Source organism: Amblyomma mixtum, chromosome 10 (assembly GCF_055824585.1).
Source record: "Amblyomma mixtum isolate Tamu chromosome 10, ASM5582458v1, whole genome shotgun sequence".
Lineage (NCBI taxonomy): Eukaryota > Metazoa > Arthropoda > Arachnida > Ixodida > Ixodidae > Amblyomma > Amblyomma mixtum.
This window is the reverse complement of record NC_143021.1, coordinates 142,465,832-142,488,742: the sequence shown is the minus strand read 5'-3', so window position 1 is coordinate 142,488,742 and position 22,911 is coordinate 142,465,832. Positions and strand designations below refer to the sequence as shown.

General features: G+C 46.0%; 1 long non-coding RNA gene across 1 annotated transcript; it reads right to left on the bottom strand.

Annotated features, from left to right (window-relative positions):
* Positions 1-284: 284 nt before the first annotated feature.
* LOC149327151 (uncharacterized) lies at positions 285-1,811 on the bottom strand. Its single transcript, XR_016286503.1, has 2 exons — positions 1,641-1,811; positions 285-425 (listed from the first exon to the last, which is right to left on the bottom strand). It is a non-coding gene; the product is annotated as an uncharacterized LOC149327151 (long non-coding RNA).
* Between the last annotated feature and the right edge of the window lie 21,100 nt (positions 1,812-22,911).

Here is a 22,911-nt window from a genome sequence, read left to right as displayed (position 1 = left end):
AGCGGCCCATTTGACTGCAGCGCACCAAGCGGGTGGAGTCTCATAACATCCGGTTTCGGTTTCAACGCGCGCAGTTTGAATGGCTGCATGCGCTGCGCCTCGCTGCCAGGGACGACTTCCGGTTCCGGTTTCAGGGGCGCGCGGTTTGAATGTTAGCATACGCCGCGCCCCGCTGCGCCGTTGGCAGCGTATAATTAAATAGATTTCGAGTGCTTTTGACCAGCCATGAACGCAGCTGCATCACAGCCTTTGCCAAATATTAGCACTCCACAAAAGACACCAGGTTTTGAGTGAAATGAGAACATTTATTTTGTGCAACATAAACAAAGCCGTGGGATGCGGAAGATGGTTCCTGGCCTCCTGCTCAAGGTGATCCTTTTGCGGCACCACGGCACACAGCAGGTGTTGCCGACGGGTGGCATCACCTGAAAAATTCGCAAGTATGGTCATTCTCAGTCACCTTATATTGTAACTCTGTAAATAGTGAAAAGGTGCGAAAGCGGCGAGGGAACGAAATTACGAGCGGAGTAAACATGTTTTTGCGAAACTCGCGTGCTGAACGTCGTTGCGCAAAGTACAATACACATACCCTACTACACGGCAGATACCAATCAGCTTTTTGCAAGCATTTCTACATTCCCCGACGTTATTGTCTACCTTCTAAAACCTAGGTGGACAGCAGAGTACGCGGTTTGTTCGAGAATATTTCGTACAAAGACGGCCACAACACGGACTACGAACCAGAAGTACACAATGTGTTAGGAGCACTGAGAAATACACGGGTGCAACGTATGTTTTAAGAAGCATAGAAAATTAAACTATCGGCGGAACAGTTCTTGGTTTTCAAGCAATTTTAGAGTTTAGAAAGCCCGACGCGTTGCCTTTTGTTGCCGGTTTTCAAAAGCGCATTCCTGTGTTGTCAATGCACGGGCGAAATGTGCGTTTCCACGAGCGCAGATAACGGACTCTTTCACACGTACTACATACATACATACGTACTACAAGAGTAAGGTTTGAGCTTTTCGTGCGTCATCTTTTTTTTCCACCAGTCTTGAAAACTACGGTCCCGTACTTGCTGCGCGGGAACGGTCGTCTTCGCCGTTCGCCCACTTTCAAAAAAGTACATTTTAACCTTACACTGACAAATGTCACCCATAAGAAGTTACATATTGTCGGGGGCCATACAAAAACGTGACGTCCCGAGAAAGCGCGAAACCAAGCAAAACTAACCGCTAGGCACAGCGCGTCGGGCCACAGGCCGTGGGCAGGTTTTTTTTTTGTTGTTTCTACGCACCGACCGGCGAGGCTGCATCATGCAGCATCATTCCTCCCGCCGCTCCCGCCACGGCGTAGCATGACACAGCGTGCGCGCGCCCTTCACAACTGCGCCGGCGTACTAAGCTAGAGTGCTCGAAATGCAGCGTAATTTTGCATAAAGTGCTTGAAATGTAGCGTACTTTTGCAAAAACAAAACGTTCCTTCCTTGACGTTGTCACAAACTGCAAGAATGCCGTGAACAACAGCCGGCTGGCCACAGAGCGAGCGCGCCGCTTCACGAACTGCAGACAGGCAACGGCGGCCGGCGCGGCCGCCTAAATAGCATGCAATACAGCGTACTTCCACAAATAAACATTTCTCACCTTGCCGCTGTCATAAACAGGAGGAGTTCTGCGTCGAAGGGCAAGAGAGACGAAAAAAATTGCGGTCTGCCCGCACGAACAAATACGCCGCACGCTTTCACGAGCACAAAATAGCCCCCACGATGCTCCGTTGTCTGCCACTCGGATGGGTGTGAGCCGCCGCGCCGGCTACCCGCCCGCGCGCGCGCGCGCGTTTAGAGACTGGTGGCGCCATCCTGGAGTTGGAAGATTATCTAGTGGAGGAGGAGGATTGCGCGTCATTTCCTGGGGCCAGATTTCGCCGAGTGTCCGCTCTTTACCAATATCTTTCTCTATGGTTCAGCTTCTGTATCGTATCTTCATTTGGTGACGCACGTCAGCGGCCAAGCTGTGGGGACCACGCCGGTGTCTGATGCACGATAACTCACTCGCCCTCTTACGCACCGAGTGCGCTATGAAAACACTCGCTGAATAAAGCCGTTCGTGCAATGTTCCCTGGCTACGTCCATGTTTTCACTAAGGCCAGTCATGAAATGATACAGCTTCCTCAGACGGAGCCTCACTGGTTTCCTTTGCCCAAGCAGCTCCCAGCCTCAAGAGCGCAGCCCTGCAGCCCAGACACGTCCGCACATTGACGTTCGCCACTGACACGGACGAGCGGACCCTGGACGAATTCTCTCGGCGTCGTCTGTCCCGCCAAGTGCAAGCACTACGCTTAACCAACTGCTTAGTCCTTCCATCTAGAGCCATCCTTAGCTTCGTCGAAACCTGCAACAACCTCCGAGAATTGAGCTTTGCAGGCTGCGTCGTCGAGCCCGTACCTTTGATTGAGTTGCTCGCACTGAACCTCGCAGGGGTGCGGAAGCTAGAATGGACTCTCCACGAGGAACGCTTCTATGAATCTTGGCTGGACAAAGCCGGTGTGCAGATGGGCGTCGGGACAGCGTCGTCCCAACTGAGCTCGGAAGAAATGTGCATCGAAGTCGCAGCCACACCTGTAAGCATCGCGTTCTTCAAGCTCTTCATGAACAGGTGCCGCGCGCTGCAGCGCCTCCACCTTCATGCCGACCGCAAAGAGGTGGAAGGCTACCGGGCGTCCAAGCGTGCACGCAGCTACTATCGCCAAAAGGGCGTTTCTGTAGTATTTCTTCCTCAACGCCTGCGGCTAGAGGTTTTTGCTGGTCGTTTTGATTTACATTTAGTTATTGTTTTTCCTGATTTTCTGTTTTGATCATGGCTCCAACCTGTAGACCATCACGTTTATAAGCACTTCCCAAACAGCTTCCCTTCTTCGTCGTTTCCATTTTCGTGAGCTTGCTATTGGGCGCGAGCTCCACCACTGGACCGAACGGTGCTAGCGTCGATCTTGCGCAGCATGTGGGTTCACGGGTCTCCTCTTACTGTAACAGATGTGGAGGCTCGATTGAATCTGCGCGTTCTAAATGCTAAAACTCGCGTCGTTCTGCATTTTTCGTTGTTAGTGAGTGCCACCCTACTGAAAAAAGTTGTATGATGCAATAAACTCATACAGTTTGTCATATATATATATCATAGACTTATCATACAAATCATAGAAAATTATCATACAAATCTCATATATTTCTGTAAAATCATACACTCATCATAGAGATGTCATAGATTATCATACAAATTGTATGATATATCATACAAATTGTATTATATTCTATGATGGAGCCTCTTCGAGTTTATTGCATCGTAGAACTTTTTTTCAGCAGGGCAGCATTGCACAATTTGATCCTGCGTCGTCGCAGGTATGCTGCTACAGTTTTTTTTAACTTTTTGCCATGGTCGATTAATGCTTTTGTGCCTCACTGCCGGGCTTACGCGGCGGAACCAGGCTTCCACTACTATCCGAAAGACAGGAAGCTGCGAGGAGCTTGGGTAGCCAAACTGTGACTGGTAAAAGATGCGAGTGTTTGTGTCTGCGGCAAACATTTCAGTGAGCAAGATTTCGTCTATGGAGTTGGCGCTAAACTGTTCGGTGAGTAGCCGCCAAAGTTGCGGTGCGCATTTATGTCCGCGCACGTATCACTTCTGAAGCTAAGGAAGGATGATTCTTGACAGGATGGAAGAGGCGCTGGCTATTAAGCGAAGCAACGCCGTCCCAGAACCTGCCTGTTCGACCTTTCAGTCGCCAGCCGTCTGCTCGGCGTCCCCGAAACAAGGTACAGGGTGGAGTTAAGCTGAATGTGGATGGCAGCGTCGGGAGCGACTACGCACTTTTAATTTCGCGCATAGCATGCCGTGCGTAGAATACTTACATGTTTTAAAGTAAATATTGCATTTGGTCTCCAATAATACTCTTTTTGCTTCCAGCGCCTGTTTTCTGCGTGAAGTTTTTGATAACTTGGTGTTGTACTGGCGTGTAATTGATGAATGGATGCATTCATTGTGCCACGAGACTAATAAAAACGCACTGATGCTTGCCGGTGGCATGAGAGTTCCATAACTGAGGCAATTTGTTTGGGCGCTCCTATGCTTGTTGGAGTTGCCTTTTCTTACAAATGATAGAATGAGTGCCTGATAATGACGCTCATACTGACATTTTGTGCCCTTGCACGCGTGTGGCGAGCATGTACGATCGCATTTTAAAACGGCTTGGTGAAATCTCCACGTGCATGCATTCTGAAATTCACTCTAGATTGTTGCTAAGCTAAAATTTTGTTTCCACAAATCAGCCACGAGTTTTAAATGGCCACAGTTAATAAAATACAAAAACCATATCACCTCAGTATGTTTGTAATCTATCTTTGTCGGTGTTACATTCATTATCACTTACGTTTATCAATTGCGAGAAACTATATTTGTTAGTCAAGAATGTCATTAGAGAAGAATTAAGGCCGGTATAGCAGTGCATGCCGCAAGGGTGGAGAATTTGTACCTGGTTGCACAGCAAGCGGTGTGGCTAACTGTTGCAGTTGTTTGCTTTTATGCAGCAAGACGTTTGTCGTACCACTGTGGGAGAAAGTGACATTTTTATTTTCGCAAGACAGGCCGTTAAGCGACATTTTCCCTAAAGAGGAGTTGGCACTGTTGCCTGCACATGTACCAGGAACTGAAGCAAGTGCATTGCACTCGGAAAAAAACTGAACACAGTGCTCTTAACTCAGAGTTCGACGCAGATATCAATCGCGGCCTTGGTGGTAATCAAGGTTCCATTGACAGCAGCATTATTTATATATTTATTGCATTCGTTGACTGCTGAAATAAATATACGTTATCTGCTTCAGATATCCATGCCGAGCTTGAGATCATAATGAAGAGGATTGGTGTGCAATACAGTACGCTCGATGCCGCACGGAAAAAAACTACTGAGCACGGGAAACATCCAGGGAGAAAAAGATGTAAACGTTTCAAGTGCGAGTAAATTATAGATGGGTTCTCTCCTTTTCTTCGGAGGGGCACATGCCTCTCAAAACGTGGTTATTCGGTAACGATGAAGGAGGGGACGATCGACGAATGCCGACGATGATCAAGAGAAAATATATTTACAGAAATTTGCAAGGTTGAAAACTGCAAGTTACAGAAACGTAGTCACACAGACAAATTCAATAACTGTAACTTAAAGGAAGTGATCGCACAGAGAGAAACAACACTCGACCACTTTACTTACCGACCGGAGGTCTCGGTTAAAGCCTAGGAATTCTTGAACTATGTGCTAAGCACGGGGCCTCTTACTAGACTAGACCAAATTGGTGTCCAATGCTTGTTCTTTCATTTTTATACGTTTCACAAATAAAGCAGTTAGGGCGGTCATATCTGAAGGCCCGCCCCAGTCTTCGCTAACTAACGAAGTTCTAATACAAAGGTAGCCAGAGCCCCTGAGGGTTGGGCACAACCTCAAGCCTGGGGCTTGGCTAAAAAAAAACACACATTCGTTCTTTTCAGCGCCTATAGGTGGCGCGACGGTGTCAGCATCATGGCGAACGCAGCGATGATTGAGGTAGCACGGAAGCGCGCACGCATGAAGGAGCGTGCAGATACCGGCCCGGTTGTGTCCATTGAGACGATTTTGTCACTCGCAGAAGAAACGCTAAGGTGCGTCGTGGAGGGTGAGGCAACGTTTAATGCTGGCCATGTGATGTGCTGCGGCATCAAAACGATCAGTCAGCTATCCTTGCGTAGGGTCGCTATGCCTATAAACAATTGCACTGGAAGGCCCACCACACACCGTGACCTCGAACATCGACCGCCGAAAAAAATTCCCTAAAGGTAAGTAACTTTCTGGGGAAATTTTCCTTCTGTTACACTGCTCCGTCACAACATTTCCTGTAGTGCGGCTCATGTTGTAGGTCGCGTCCGTGCGCACTTCGGTACGGACACTTAAGCGCGTCTGATGTTGATGTTGACAAACTAGCTTTGCTTTTTTGCCTGGTAGCTACGAGCACACTTCAACCATTACCTTAACCGCACAAGTAGCCAGTATCACGGGCAACATTTAAACGCGTTTTTAAACGGTCGCACATGCGCGATGAAGGCAAGGGCTAACGGGAAACATACGGCATTCGTCCGCGGCTGTATCGCGCACGTGCGACCTCTTAGAATGAAGCAATCGCCCAAACCACAGCATTAGTTGAATCGCTTTATTCTCTTTTTAAAAGTTTGCAGGCACGTACTCCTAGTGATATGGTGTATTACTAAACGATACACATTTATAACGATTATATAAATATGATTTCAGCTGAAACTTAATTAAATGATCTTCCCAGCTGCGTGAGCACAATGCATGACTCCAGTTATGTCCATATTCTATTTACTGCACTTTATGAATTTCCCACCTAATGAAACTAACTTGCTGCAACATGAACGCTTTCCTAATTGTCTTCTGTTGTACGCTTTAGGGCGAATGCATGTGCCAGGCTGGCCTCTCGGGCTCCTGCAAGCATTTGTTTGCCACCTTGATATACCTGACAAGGTAAGATCCCAAGCTAGATTAATACCATTTGAGTAGACGGCTTCCATGCACTGGCCATATTAAGGCATGATTTTGTAGGATTAGCGCGTAAATAATTTTTTCCTGCTGTTATGTCCTCCTCGCCGCAACATTTGCCCTAAATCGAGTGGCCGTGTATTCTATTGCACCTTTCATTTAGATTGTTTAATAAATAGAACTTGTTTTCACATTAGCACAGAGGGCATGGTGTACAGGAATGCTTGTGAATGTTAAGTTTTATTCTCATATTCAGCAGAAGTGAAGAGAGTCTTGACATGCTCTTCTGCGCGGACCCTCAGCAGCAATGGGAACGTCTCAGGGCTTCGGCCCTCTACGAACTACGCCCAGTCCACACCTTCTGCCATGTGCAACGGTCTGCACACAAATGTTTGCCAAAAGAAGTGCAGGACAGGATAAGAAAGGATCTGATTGCAGCAGCTCCGAATTCTGCTCCGGCAGAACACAAAAGCCGGAAGCGGAAGCTGGCAATAGCAGTAATTTATATTATCTGTGCGGTAACAGACACATTGTCTACACAAGACTACATTAATCCCGTGCTTAGAGATTACGCCGCATTCGTGTTCTTTGAATGCATCAAAAACGAAAGCACGCGGTTGGTTAAAAAAATTTCTTTGCATATGTTAACAGCAAATTAAAAAAATTATGCCACCAACGTATGGATAAGCCACTGAGGTAAAAGGAGATCTGCAGGTCCACAGTGACACAGTAATGCACACTCTGTCAAACACAACAAAAAAGAAAAGGATTACCGCGAGCATCTGTTGTGAACTGTACACTTTTCATGAGACTGAAAAGCGTACATGGGCAGCCGAACTAGACAGGCTGTACTGTCATAGTTTGAAAGGTAATGAGGCAACTCATTACCATTCATTACTCATTACATTAACGTCTGACTTCTCTACAGGACATAACGAATGTTTCCTGTAATGTGCTGTCGGAGTTGCCGTACTTGACTGACTTGATGTCCAAGACTCAGAAAATTACTGCCTACAATGGAACTGTCTTGAACTCGGACAAACAGGTCAAAGCTTTTCGGCGAATTCAGCTGTACGCCAGCGCGGATGGCGCATCCCTTAGAGGTGCAGGAAATGCCCCAGGCGCCAATAACTGGCTCCTGGAAGGTACACACCTCTTAAGCGGGCGTGACTTCAACAACATCGTGAAGTTCCGCTTTAACGCGTTGCCTGTCCTTGCCCGAACCAAACGGGGCAGGAGGAGGAGGAGGATATAGAAGAGGAAAGGCAGGGAGGTTAACCGAAAGAATAATCGGTTTGCTACCCTACACGGGGGGCAGGGACGTAGCTAAAACCTGTAGGGCTGGCTGTTCGGCCGTTGAGACACTTGGCCACGTGACACAAGTTTGCCATAGAGCTGTCCAGTCCAGCACTTTGCGGCACGATTTTATGTGAGGTATGTCTGAAAGCGTGTACGAGAGCTTGGTTTTGAGGTCGAGCTGGAACCCCACTTCCTAAGAAAACAGGGCACAAAGATCCCTGATCTGGTCCTCGAAAGAGAGGGCCAGACGGTCCTTCTAGACGCCCAAGGGGTTGGGGGTAAGGGGTCACGCTCTCGCAGGCCCATGATATCAAGGCTGTAAATTATGCCATCCATGAACTAATTAAACAAGCGCCAGGAATCTGGAAACCAGTGCTATCCGCGGTAACAATCACGTACCGCGGTGTTTGGGCGGCAGCCTCTGTGAAGATCATTAGGGACCTTGGTTTTACACAGCAAGACCTCAAACTACGAACTCTCCGCTGCCTGCAGGGGGGAAGGGGGAAGGGGGGGGGGGGGGTGTTCAGGCCTTCAGCCGTCATCAACAGATGACGGCCTTTAGAAGGTCCTGATTACAGGGCCCTTCTCTCAATATTCTCTCTCCACATACTAACCCTCGGTACTACAGCCGAAACACAGTAGTAATACGAACGTTTCTCTCTCGGGACGCGCGACGTCTCCATTTGGCTATCGCGGCGTGTTAGTCGCCTAGAAAGTTGCTCAGCATGGTGCTTTGCGCTATGGATAATAGTCCCTAGTGGCCTTCGGAGTCGGCTAAGGCGGGAGGTGGGAAGGACCGAAAAAAAAAGCCAAATAGCCAAGCTCCGGCATAATTGGGTCCTGGGTTTCTATCAGACGTCCTCCTGATGACCGACTCTTGTGCAGTTGAAACAGGTTTTGACCTGCTCCCTGTACGGGTGCTCACGGAATGGATTCTCCTAATAATAGATGGTGTCTGGAGCCTTCTTGCTGGCGAAAGTCACCAGGAAGAACATTGATTGTCCGAAGCGGCGAGCATCCACCACCGGGATCCCGTGATTGCGCTGCAGGAACCCCTGTCGGACCTCATCGGCTGTCCCGCCATCGTATGCATAATAAATGACGCCTCTCGTGGAGTCGTCCGGCGCTGACACGTACGATGTCACTTCGTACTCTTTGTGGCCTTCACGTTTCGCGAGCGTCCTGGCGCTAGGCGCAGGGCACTTAGTTTCAGTAGTTCCGGGTGCGAAGGTGACGGAGAAAGACGCCCTACCGTCGGTATAGTTGCTGTTCCGGGCCCATCTACTGCTCGGAAGCACCGGCTTGTAAGGCTTAAAATATAGTGTTAAAATCTGACTCAGACGTTGAATCGTGTGTAGTTAGTCGCAACACATGTATTGACTGCGGTAGAGCGTTTACCACTATGGTGGCGCTGAGTATCTATCGTAGATGGGCCCAGTTAGCTGCTTACAACGCTGACATAGTAGTCAGTAAAACGAAACCGCGGTGGCTTCCACAGGAAAACTTTAGACTTGCACTGCGCGAAGCGCCAATCTTCATGAAAGCAAAAGAGGATCGTGTACACGTGTCTAACACGAATGAAAGGTTACACGTATTCTTCAGGCACAGAACATTTGACAGTCTGAACTCTCACCGGCGTCAGACTGGTTCAAGACCTTGTGAAACAACTGGAACCGCTGACCGAGCCGGCCAGTGCCAGCAGTGCTGCAGAGGTTCCGGCCAGTTCACTGGAGAGCAATTTAACCACCCAATCGGATTACGATCTTAAGCGTGAGGAGTTGCGCTCCCTGCTAAATAGACCATGCTCCCAACTATTCGGGGCTGGCAATCTTTGGACTATAGCTAAATTGTACCTGGACGACCAGGATGTAATGACCGCGTTCAATAACTACTGAGGGACTACTTCTTTCGTGATGAAACACCAGGGCCAGCGCAACGAACATCACAGCGCAAGATGAAGCCGATGAGCAAAAGGAAGAAATTGCAAAAGGAATATGCCAGGGTACAGGAGCAGTTCAAGAAATGCCAAAGGCGGTGCGCACGAAAGGTTCTGGACGAAACTAAGCAGGCGGATGAGCAGGACACCTCAGCATTTTTGCGCCCTTGGAAGCACGTAATGGAAACTGAGCCACAGTCTACCCCGCTTGGTACTGCAGAGGGGAACGTCAAAGAAGTGTCAACCTTCCAGCCAGCCACAACGAGCGAACTCAAGGCGGCAATGCCGAAACTGAATTCAGCGCCGAGACCCGATGGCTTGAGGGCTAAGGACCAAAGGAAAGTGCCTGTCTCAGTGCTGAAGGTCATCATGTCACTGCTAATACTTTTGGAGCGGCTGCCTGTTTGCCTGAAGGGGGCTCGCATCATCTTCATGCCGAAGAAAGAGAACGCTGGTGAGCCTGGGGAATTTAGGCCCATAATGGTCGCTCCAATTCTAGTGAGGCTTTTCCATAAGGTCCTGGCGGCGAGGCTCCAAAGTGCCGTCCACTAGAGGTCAAGCAGCGGGCATTCATACCAGTGGATGGCTGCGCCGAAAATGTCCACCTGTTGGCACATGCAGGTCTTCTTTACGCTCGGAACCTCGGCTGTGCTCGGTCCGACCGGAAAGGCGGTGTCCTCTCGGTGGTGACTCATCGAGCTTTTTTCATCAGCCGAGCACGGTTGGGAGGTCACCGCTGTGACCGTCGACAAGAGCGAATCGCCGGTTATCAACGTTTCCAAGCTTCACTCGGACATTGATTCCACTGTCTGTGACCCACCAATCTTCTTCGAGCAACAGGAGCCACGTGACTACAATCAAGCCTAGTTAAATCTGCTGCACTTTGGCTACGCGGGATTGGAAGCCGGCACGCTTGCCGACATGCGCCTCACGCTACTGTTGCACATGCAGGTTAGTTACCGTTATCCTAGTGTAATACGAGAACCTCAAATTCAAATTCAAATTCAAATTTATTTAGCATCAACAATGATGTTACAGAACTCGTGATGCAACGGGGTGCTAGCAAAAAGCCTGTAACGGCTTGACAAAGGCTAGCACCCCGTTCACAAAGCAATACAGCAGGGGACAAAAAGTGATAGCGATATAAAGAAAAGCAATATATATATGGCGACGGCTTTACATAATCATAAAAACATGTTAAGTGATAGGGCTAACATTGCGGGTTCATAATTGTAAGTGTTAATGTCTTGGAGGTGACTTGTAGGTGTTATCAGAAGTGTTAAGAGCATGTGGTAGTGTGTACATCAGCATTTGGCGGCCATAGTTAGTACGGGTGTGAGGAATCTTCCATGTCTGACTGCTTCGTGTGCTATATGCTTTCGCAAACGGAGACAGGGTCGCAAGGTTTTCAAGGAAAGGGTCATTATTTAGATGAAAGGCATGATGACGTTTTAACAGAAGTGCATTGAACAGGTTTGGTAATGGTTGTAATCTAAGGTCATCATAAAGAGGTTTTGTGTGGGCGTCATTGGGTTCATTTGAAATAATTCTTACAGCTTTTTTCTGCAGTCGATAGATTTTGGACAAGTTTGTGTACGTTGTGGTGCCCCATATCAAGTAGCAATACGATAATGTGGATGTGAAAAGGGAGTTATACAAAAGTAATTTAATGTGCTTAGGAAGAAAGTTACGAAAACGTGCAAGAATACCAACTATTCGGGATAGTTTGGAGTGAACGAGGTCAGTATGTGCGTTCCACTGCATATTCTCATGAAAAAGGACACCTAAGGTTTTTATTACTGGTACCACCTCTATGACTGAAAGACCAAGTTGCAGGACAATATTTGAATTAACTGGTTTATTTTTAGGGCGAAAAAGAACTGATTTTGTCTTCGAGACGTTTATAGTTAAGGAATTATTTAGACACCAAGTGTTCAATACATCAAGTACTGCATTCGCTTTCTTTACAAGCAGGGGTAAACTGTGATGGGAGAAAAATAAGCTTGTGTCATCGGCATAAATAACAAATGATGTATTTAAATCTATGTTAACAAGGTCATTAATATATAGGTTGAAAAGTAGTGGCCCGAGAATACTTCCCTGCGGAACGCCATGTAGCAATGGTTTGAAGCTGGAGCAAGAGTTACTTATGTGCACCCTTTGTTGGCGGTATTGTAGGTAGGATTTAATAAGAGAAAGGAAACAGCCTCTGAAACCATAATATTCCAATTTTGTTAATAGTGTAACGTGATTTATTTTGTCAAATGCCTTTGAATAGTCTATGAAAATTCCAAGTGAATACAATTGGTGTTCAAAGGCGTTAAGAATGATTTCTTTTTGCACTAGCAAGGCGCTTTCTGTAGAGCGTTTTTTGGTGAACCCAAACTGATACGGTGTCATAATCTGATGCTTGGTTAAAAATGAGCTCATTCGTACGTGTATTAGCTTCTCAACGACCTTGGAGAATACAGGAAGTATTGAAATTGGCCTGTAGTTAGACATGTTACATTTCTCACCACCTTTAAATATGGCAGTAACTTTGGCCACTTGGAGCCGGCGAGGAAATTGGCCGCATGAAAATATTTGATTAATGATGTACTCTAAAACAGGGGCTATAATAGTAGCAACATGTTTAAGTGGCCGAATCTCCAAACCATCTACATCAGTACTGGTAGTATTGTTTAGAGATAAGATTGTAGACACAACGCCATCTGCAGTTACCGGGAATAAAAATGCAGTCTCTTCTGTTGGTTGGTGCATAAAGTTCATGCAGCTTGGGTCATGATGACTATTTCCCACAGATGTGAAGAAATCATTAAAAGCTTTAGCTAATTCTTCTCCTGCAAGAGTTGTGCCATTCATACTTATCTCCATCGGGCTATCAATTGCACCAGTGTGCCGATTTAGGAGTGTGTTTAATCTTTTCCAAATTATTTCCGGAGTTTGCTTCGTGTCCTGCATGAAAAGGTTTTCAAAGTACTCTTTTTTAATTCTCCGTAATAGGCTGTTTGTCCTGTTTCTGTGTTTTTTGAAGTCACCTAAATCGTTTTCGTTTCTGGATTTTAAAAACTTTTGATAAAGAACATTTTTCAGCTTCATAGCTTTGACACATTCAGCTGTAATCCAAGGTTTGCGTGCTTTTCGTGGCCGCTTACGAGTTTTGAAGGGAAAGCAATCATTATATACCTTTATAAATTTGTCTATGAAGATGTTATAAGCCTCCTCCGCATCAGCGCTTGAAAGAACACTCTCCCATGATATCCCTAAAACTAAATTACAAAAAGACCCCAGAGTATCTTCATTTATCTCCCGGAATGTACTTACAGTCGGTCTCGCGTCTTTTAATTGGAACTTTTTATGACTAAGCACTAAATATATAGGTAAATGGTCACTAATGTGTGTTTGAAGAACACCTGAACTGATGGGCACATTTGTAGCATTGGTGATAAAAATGTCAATGAGTGTAGATGTATCCCGCTCTATACGAGTTGGTTGTTCTATGAGATTAATAAAAGCATTAGTTTCTAAAGTACAGCACAATTCTTCACTTTGTGGGGACGAGTGTAGGAGGTCAATGTTCAAGTCTCCACCTAGAATTAGTTTGTAGGCGTTTTCGTTGATCCAACCTAAGAAAGTGTCAAGAAATGAAAGAAAAGCTCTATTGCTACCTTTGGGCGGACGGTATGCCACAGAAAAAATGGTCATATTACATTGCAAAGTTAGCATTTCATAATCATCAGTTATTACAGAAAAAATGTGAACAATGTCGCATACAAATGTATCTTTCACTAATAACATTACGCCGCCGCCTGTCTTACCACTTCGATTCAAGTGGTAGGTTCGATAGCCGTGCACACGTGCATGCCTTGCCGGCTCCACCCATGCCAAGTGCTTCTGTTTGTCGTAGCAGAGGAGTACACGACCTTGTATGTTGGAAGCAGTTTCCCCCGATTGTGAATTGGGTGCTGTACCTGGTGGTCCTGCTGCTACTTTCCGGAGATATTGAGCTCAATCTGGCCATCTTAGTAAATATGAAGTGGAACTGCTCAAAAGTTTACAAAGCGGTCAGGTAACTATTATGGCTAAGTTAGATACCACTGACGCGAGGATCGCTAAGCATGAAGACATCTATGGTGATAAAAGCAGTAAACTCGATAAAGCTAGTGGACAGATTGACGTTCTCGACAAATTAGTTATTGAACAGGGAAAGTACAGCAAGAATACCGATCTCGAAAATCGAAGTCGTAGGCAAAACCTTGTCTTCTATGGCGTAAAAGGCAGCAACCAATGAGAAACGTGGGAAGAATCTCAGAAGCTAATAAAAAGCATCTGTCAGTCAAAGCTAGGGATCGAATTGAAAACTTTACAAAGGGCGCACCGTGTCGGGCGTTACAGTGATAAGACTGCACGACCTATAACAGTGAATTTTGATTCCAATAAAGAAAAACAGGAAGTCATGAGTTGAACGAAAAAGTTGAAGGGTTCGGACTATAGCGTGGATCAAGATTATTCAACAGCGACACGTAATTTTCGAAAGCGAGTGTGGGAATATGCAAAAATTCAAAAGGCCGACAAAAGCCAGATAAACCTAAAATGCAACAAACTTATTTTGAACGGGAAGGCTTTTACGTGAGACAAAGAAAAACAGGTGGTTGCTCCCGCCATGAAACGATGACGCCCCATTCATCCAAGAAAAGGCACCCAACAAGATTTAGTTGCCGTAATCGTTAACTGCAGAAGCATTGGAAATAAATTTCATGAGTTTGCTAGTCTTCTGGAGTCTATAAAGGCAGACATAGTATTTGGCACTGAATCATGATCAGATGCATCAATTCGTGATAGCGACGTGTTTCCGAAAGAATTCATTGCTTACCGCAAAGACAGATCCCGCTTTCCGGGGGCGTCTTTCTGTTGGTGCATTCTCCTTTAAGATCATCATTACTAGATGTCAATTACAATGATGTTGAATCAAAATGGTGTACACTTACACTACACGACAACTCATCATACGCTGTCGGATTCTTTTATAACCCACCCTGTTCTGGTCTGAGCGCGTTGCCATCACTTTATGAAATTATTTCCGAGGTTTCCGAAAAGCCGATATTGCTCAGGGATGATTTCAATCTCCCGGATCTGCAGTGGGGTGATGGCATGTGTGTAACCACAACAGGTTGTGGAATCGATATAGAAATGAAGAGCATCATAGATACTTTTGGCTTATTACAGTACGTTCAGGAACCAACTAGGGATAAAAATGTTTTAGATCTTTTCTTTTCCAACTCTCCGGATCAAGTTAATGATGCTCATGTTATTCTGGGCATTAGTCATCATCACGCGGGCATTGCATGTATAAAAGCATCGCATAATAGACAAAGAAATTTGAGTCAAGGGGATGGTTTTTGCGAGAAAGGTAACTATGCTAGAATGTCCGAAAAATTACAAGGTCACTTGCTCCTTTTTGAGTGTTTTTATGATGAGTGCGATATTAATGAATTATGGCGTTTATTTGAGGAAAAACTTTTTGAACTGAGGGATGCACACGTGCCAAATATAGATTCAGCTAGACTGAAGAAACGTAGAAAGGCGTGGATGACTGCCAGTTTGGTAAAAATGATAAGGAAAACAAGGCGTGCGTACCTCAAGTTTAGGAGAACAAAATGTGATGATCACTTTGGCAGATTACTTGAGCTAACGCGTGAGCAAAAGCAAAAGCCTAAAACTGCAAAAGAGGAGTACTTTAAAACGCGGGATGTTAAATTGAAGAAAAACCCTAAACTTTTTTGGCATTACTTAAGGGAGTTTAGATCGAATACATTTATTGTAAGTGAAATCGTTTATAATCAACAGGCAATCTCAGGTGACTTAGAAAAGGCAACGTGTTTTAATAATCACTTCAAATCTGTTTTCTCACCTAACAATATCAACGATCACCAACAATACACATGTTATGCGCCAACAATGCAGCCTGTTGAAATATGTGTAGGAGGGATTCGTGCGCTCTTAGAGGACATAGATGAATCAAAGGCCTGTGGTCCAGACGGCATATCACCCCGTTTTCTAAAGAACTGTGCTCATCCTATCTAACTGTATATATATTTATTTACAAAAAATCTTTGGATAGAGGTCTTTTACCAGAAGACTGCAAAACAGCTCATGTGGTCCCAATTCACAAAGGCGGATCAAGAAAGAATGTGTAAAATTACAGGCCTATTTCTCTAACATCAGTTTCATGCAAAATATTGGAGCGCATCTTATACGCAGAAATGAAGAACCACCCGGTAAATAATTATTTGCTAATAAAGGAACAACATGGGTTCCGCAAAGGCTTATCATGTACTACTCAACTTGTGGAATTTTGTCACGAAGTTGTATCTGATGTTGACCGGGGGGGCCAAATAGACTGCATATTTCTGGATTTTCGGAAAGCGTTTGACACTGTGTCACACCCATTCGTTCTCTATAAACTAAAATTGTTAAATCTGGACACAGCTGTGATAATATGGATTAAGAATTATTTGCTAGACAGCCGCCAACGTGTAGTCCTGAACGGTAAATGCTGAGATTACGTTGATATGACATCAGGGGTCCCACAGGGGTCGGTTTTGGGGTCACTCCTGTTCATAATTAATATAAAGGATATTTCACTCGGCATTTCCTCTAGTATACGTATGTTTACAGATGACTGCGTTTTGTATAGGAAAATTAATAGTTTGCACTTGAACAACAACACTGGCAATGACTTAATACTTATCCACGATTGTTGTCTGAAATGGAAAATGTGTTTGAATACGGGGAAATGTGCTCATCATTGTTTTCACGAAAAAAAAATCAAAGTCCCAACTCAGTATCGCATAAGTAATGAATTGATCAACAAGAAATGTACATGTATATACTTAGGTGTTATACTGACGAATGACTGTTCCTGGAGTGCTCATGTGGATCATGTGGTTACCAAAGCTGTTAGGGCGCTAAATTTCATACAACCAGGTTTAAGGTTTTCAATTGATGTTACCGACCTGTACTATTCCATACCGCATACCGAAATGTTGATTTGTATCAAAGAGAAGATTGCATGCATAGGCGAACTGTCATTTCAGGACGAGACAGGTATTAGCTGTGATGATTTCTTAACACTTTTAGAATTTTACCTTTCATCTACTGCAGTTTTTTTCAGCGATCAGTTTTACATTCAGCGTGATGGTGTTTGTATTGGGTCGTCGCTTGCCCCTATTTTAAGTGACATTTATTTATCGTGCGTTGACAAACGTGTTAGTGACCGGCTTTTATTGACCTCTAACGTTGTTAGGGTATTTAGATACGTGGATGACTACCTAATTGTGCTAACCGATCATGTAGGTTCAAAACCAAGCGCCATCCTTGAAGACATAGTCACCATTTTCACCAGTGAATCAAAAGGGCTCCGTTTCACGCATGTAGTTCCCCACAACAATAGCCTGCAGTTTCTTGATTTGAAACTTCAATTTAAGCAGGACCGCCATGTTTGTTGGTCCTACAACCCGAGATCGTGCAAAGAGCTACTGCCTTTTAGTAGTGCACATTCCAAGCTAATTAAGCGCGGAATCGTTGCGACATGCTTGAATGCAGCCTTGGATAAATCGTGTGAGCATGAGATGGCACAGAGCTTCGATGCGCAAATTGAACGCTTTCATCAAGCCGGGTACCCAGAACACCTCATCACTAGCATTAGTGAGGACCTGGTTAAGAAGCGCAAGCGGATGTTGATGGGAGAACAGGGTCAAAAAAACAAGGATGAAGAAAAACAACCGACGGTGGTGATTAGGCATAGTCACCGGCTATATTCACCGGCTTTCGCACAACCTGAAGAAAGTGGCCAGCAGATATAAGATCAACGTGGTGCTTTCTGCTCCCTGCAAGCTGTCACGCGTTTGCACTTTCAACAGGGTAAGAAAGGTTAAGCAGTGCAAAAATAAACACCAAATTCGCGCCACTGAATGCACGGCTGATGTTGTGTATGTTGTTCCTCTAAGCTGCGGCAAGGAATATATCGGCCAGACAGGTCAGTGCTACAATGAAAGAGTGAGGCAGCACAAGATTGCTGTAAAAAATGGCTATGGCAGCCACATGGCCACTCACTGCAAAAGCTGCAAATGCCGTCCTGGTTTTGAGAACACCAAATTCATTGCAAGATCAAAAGACAGATTAGAGCGTGAAATAATAGAAGCCTATTACATCAAACAGAGGGGCGATATCTGCATAAGCAAGCCATCTGTGTCATTGTCAGAAGAAGAGATTAGGTTTCTGAGTGGGTCTCTTGCAGCGTTATAATCATTCCTTTGGTCCGTTTGGCACGTGCATCTTTGTTAAATCACCCCTTGTTTCTGGTTTGTCTGTATCTTTTTGCATGCAGTGTGGTTCTTAAGTGGTTTTTTATGTGAATAAACTAGTTGGAAGTTGGCGCCAGTCCTGTCCTGTTGTGTGTGTTGTCTTCGTTTTTTAGCGCCAGTACGCCTTTTGCGTAAACATGTCATGCTACAACCAACTAGCTCAAATCAAAGTATTGCAGGTTTAAGGTGTTCGCAGCCAAACCTCAAGAAAACTGCTTATCTCTCCTGTGTTCGACCTATCATGGAATATGCGTGTATTGTATGGGACCCTGCACATCAGGTATTAATTGACAAACTGGACAAAATTCATAACAGAGCTTCAAGGTTCGTCTTGGGCAGGTACGGGTGACGGGATAGTTGTACAGGAATGAAAAAAGAATTGCAATGGGAACCACTCGCTTCCCGTAGAATAAAATTGAGGCTAAAATTTGGTATTGATTTAGGAAGTTATTTATGACAGCCGTTTTAAGTTTCTAAACGACAAGACCATTCTCTTAAAATTAGAGAGTACCGTACCTGGACGAACGCGTTTGCAAATTCATTTTTTGTTAAAACAGTGCAACAGCGGAACCAGCTTTCCGAAATGCAAGTGTGTTCTACAAGTGAAGATGTACTTTTTGCCCATCTCTAATAACCCTGCTATAGCGTCTTCCGGCAATGCGGAGTAACTCTTGAATAAAGAAATAAAGATACTTTGCATTCCATCTTCCATGCGGCCATTGACGATGGCGGGCTGGGGATTGTCTTGTCGGGCTACGGTACCTTTCTTGAAGCTGAAGCGCCTGACTTCTCTAAAGGACTCGACGCATGTATCCTGTACAGTGCTGTCGGAGTTATCGTACCTGAATGACTTAGTCACCAGGACCCAGAAAATGAGTGCCTATAATGGGGCTGCCCAGAATTCTGAAAAACAGGTCAAACCTTTTTGGAGAAAACAGCTGTACGCCAGCGCGGACGGTGCTTCCCTCCGGGGTGCAGGAAATGTTCCAGGCGCCAATAGCTGGCTCCGGGAAGGTACACACCGCTTAAGCGGCCCTGACTTCATAAATATCGGGAAGTTTCGATACAATACTATGCCTGTCCTTGCCCGCACCAAACGGGGTAGGGATGTAGCTAATACCGGTAGGGCTGGCTGTTCGGCCGTTGAGACACTCGGCCATGCCACACAAGTTTGCCATAGAACTAACCAGTCCAGAAATTCGCGGCACGATTCTACTGTGAGGTATGTCTGAAAGCGTGCACGAGAGCTTGGCTTCGAGGTCGAGCTGGAACCCCACTTCCTAACAAAACAGGGTGCGAAGATCCCTGATTTTGTTCTCGAAAGAGAGTGCCAGACGCTCCTTCTTGACGCCCAAGTGGTTGGGGGAAGGGGGTTACGCTCTCGCAAGCCCATGATATCAAGGCTGTGAAATATGCTATCCCTGAATTAATCCAACAACCGCCAGGAGGCTGGAAACCAGTGCTATCCGCGGTAACAATCTCTTACCGCTGTGTTTGGGCCACAACCTCTGTGAAGGTCCTTAGGGACCTTGGTTTTGCACAGCAAGATTTCAAAATACTAACTCTCCGCTGCCTGCAGAGGGGGGGGGGGGGGGGGGGGGGGTTCACGCCTTCAGCCGACACCACCAGATGATGGCCTTTAGAAGGTCCTGATTACGGTGCCCTTCTCTCAATATTCTCTCTCCACACACTAACCCTCGGTACTGCCCAAACACAGTAGTAATACGAACCTTTCTGTCTCAGCGCGGGCGACGTCTCAACTGTAAGGAACAAAAGTTGGCAGGCTAGGGCTTGTTTGGTTTGGTTTATGGGGTTTAACGTCCCAAAGTGACTCAGGCTATGAGAGACGCCGTAGTGAACGGCTCCGAGAATTTCTACAACATGAACTGGTGGGCGAGTTGGTCTGACATATCTTAGTGAAGCAGCGCAACGGCACAAGGCCAAGGGAAGAAGAGGACAAACACAGCGCTGACACTCCGCGCGCTCCACTCCTTTGTCTTGCGAAACCGGCGCTGTGTTTGTCCTCTTCTTCCCTTGGCCTTGTGCCGTTGCGCTGCTTCACTAAGATATCCGAGAATTTCGACCACATGGGGTTCTTTAACGTGCACTGACATCGCACACTACGCGGGCCTCTAAAATTTCTCCTCCAAAGAAATTCAACCGCTGCGGCCGGGATCGAACCCACATCTTTTGGATCAGCAGCCGAGCATCATAACCACTGAGCCACCGCGGCGGCATAGCTAGGGCTTGTGGTTCCTCCATAAGTGCCCTGGCTAGGATGCAGCCCTGATGGGATCACCACGAAGGTGGGCAAATAGATTTTAAATGAAATGAAGTGCCTTATGCTTCGCGAGTCTCGCAGCATCGCTGCTCTGACAGAGAATAAAAAGCTAAGCCTCATGCCTATGGAGGGGCAGAACTACAAGCTGAAAACCTCCCAAAGCTAGTACTCACCATTCAGCATGGGCTGCTGGTGCTCTACAATGACATTTGCCACTTATTTTTGCATTCAGAGGTTGACTGTTGAATTAAAACGAGACCAACAGCTCATGCGAGACCTGTTGGGCCGACTGCAATATATGCAAAAAAGTACTTGCGAAGTGTTACATAGCTAGTATGCGCATCGCTCGTGCCGTGTTTCCATGGAACACAGACCGACGCTCGGAATAGAAAAAGCATTTATTCGTACCGATCAGACAGCTTATATAGCGTGACCGGTCGAGGATGAGAGGAGGCAGGAATGAAAGAAAGCATGAGAGACATGCGCTTGGCGTTTGCCTCAGTGGTATGGAAGAGCGTTTACAACATTTAGCTTCCCTTAATGATAAAGTCGCTGTATTGGCTTCTTTTGGCGCGTTGAACTTCGCAGTGGCGGCGGCGTGCATGGTGGCTGAGTCGATGCAGTTTCTTCCTGCCGCTGCTGAGAGCTTTATTTTCGTGTGCTGCTGACGAATCCGCCGGTGATGTACCCCTGGAGGTGAGGTATCTGCTCGAGGGACCGCGCGCTCCACTCCTTTGTCTTGCGAAACCGGCGATGGCGTCTCTGTTCGCACAGCGTTGTCTTCCGCTCGGTTATGATCCTGCGCACGTGGGGGAGTTGTGTGTCGAACACGCACGTGGTCAACGTGACGCCGAACCGGTCCGGCTGGTGTCTGTGCGGTGACCATTCGTGACCCTCCAGTAGACGTGACTGTTCCAGGCAACCATTTTTCTACTACGCCAAAGTTACAAAGTTACGTGCGTACGCCGCAGCTCCAGGTAGAGGTGGTGACCATTCAGGGTGTCTACCAAGCTTATGTTTCCAAATACCCTGAGTTTTCAGATTTTCCCTCAGTGCATTTGTAAAATTCCCTGAGTGACACTACTTTCTTTTGTGCTAAAACAGGCTGACACAATGATGCCTGATGTTACCTCTCTCCAGTAAGCATGTTAAAAATAAATCAATTCAATCTCATTTGAATAGTAAGTAGAAGCTTTTATTTCATCAAAGAAGAAAACAGAAGAGAGAGATTAGTAAAAGGCGTCAAGAACCAAATATCTTAAAAAAACAATGCTAAAACGAACTGCAAATCAAACTGAACTTTTTTAAATATGAAATAAAAGGAATTGCAAGCGGAAAATAATTTTTCGAATATCAGATATTTCTATGTACTGACAGCAAGCACACTTGTATGGTACCCATGGGACTTGTACGGGACCCATGGGACTTGCACGGCAGAATTGTATGGGACCCAACCAACCGTTATGACATACTTCCCGTACGTGCACAACGCTTCAGTGTTGTTTCACTTCTTTAGAGAGTTCATTTGCTTTTGTATTAGGGACACATCCATTTCGGCGTAAGCCAACACTTTGTTGTTCGAGCTCAATCTTCCTCACAGAAGCGGCAGCACGCTTCATTCCCGTTCCTTCCAAAGTGCATCGGCCCTTTCTGTTCTCGTCCTCTCCAGCTCCTTCAGTGCGTTTGCTCCACGCAACATTTGAAGCATCCTCCTGGTCAGCTGTACGCTGGCAACTCCTCGAGCCGTCTACGCAGCGTCGTAGACGATTCCTTGGGCTACCAAAGATTGCTCTTTCTGATTTTCAACAAGACAGTCCTTGTTGATAGAAAATCTACGCTCAACAGCCGTATTTCCGAGCGAAACAACGAGAATTACCTTCACAAATGTGAGCAGTTTCTTATTTGAAGCACAGATGCCTGCCCAAAGGGCATCCAGCAGGTGCGTGCTCCTGTCAAAATTTTTCAATGCCGCTTGCATCGAGTTTAGGGAGCATACATGCTTATAAGACCGCATAGCCCGGTCGGCGTCCGTTCCTGTCATCCATTGGTGCTCCGTTAGAACTTCCAGTGTATAAGTTAGATGCCTTTCTCCAAGAACAGGAATCAGCGCGCATGCGGGATCCAAAGATGACAATCCACTCGCAAGCTTCAACTTCAACAGCGACCTCTTCACGATCTTTTTGGCGCAGTTCCTCACAAAAGTGGCGCAGTCCATTTTGAACCAAAGGACAGCCAAATCTGAAATTTTCAGGGCCTTTCGGAACGCATTCTTTGTATCAAAGCCAAGGTCAACCTTGGACGTCGCAAGAACGTTCGCAGTCAGGTCCATGTCCACCTTCATCAACTTCAACGGACTGTCCGCCGCCATTATCACTTTTCTTTACTATTCTACTTATTAGTGGTCGGAGAATGTTCTCCAGTGCTGCGAAAAGAAATGTAGGCATTGGTTAGTCGGTCTG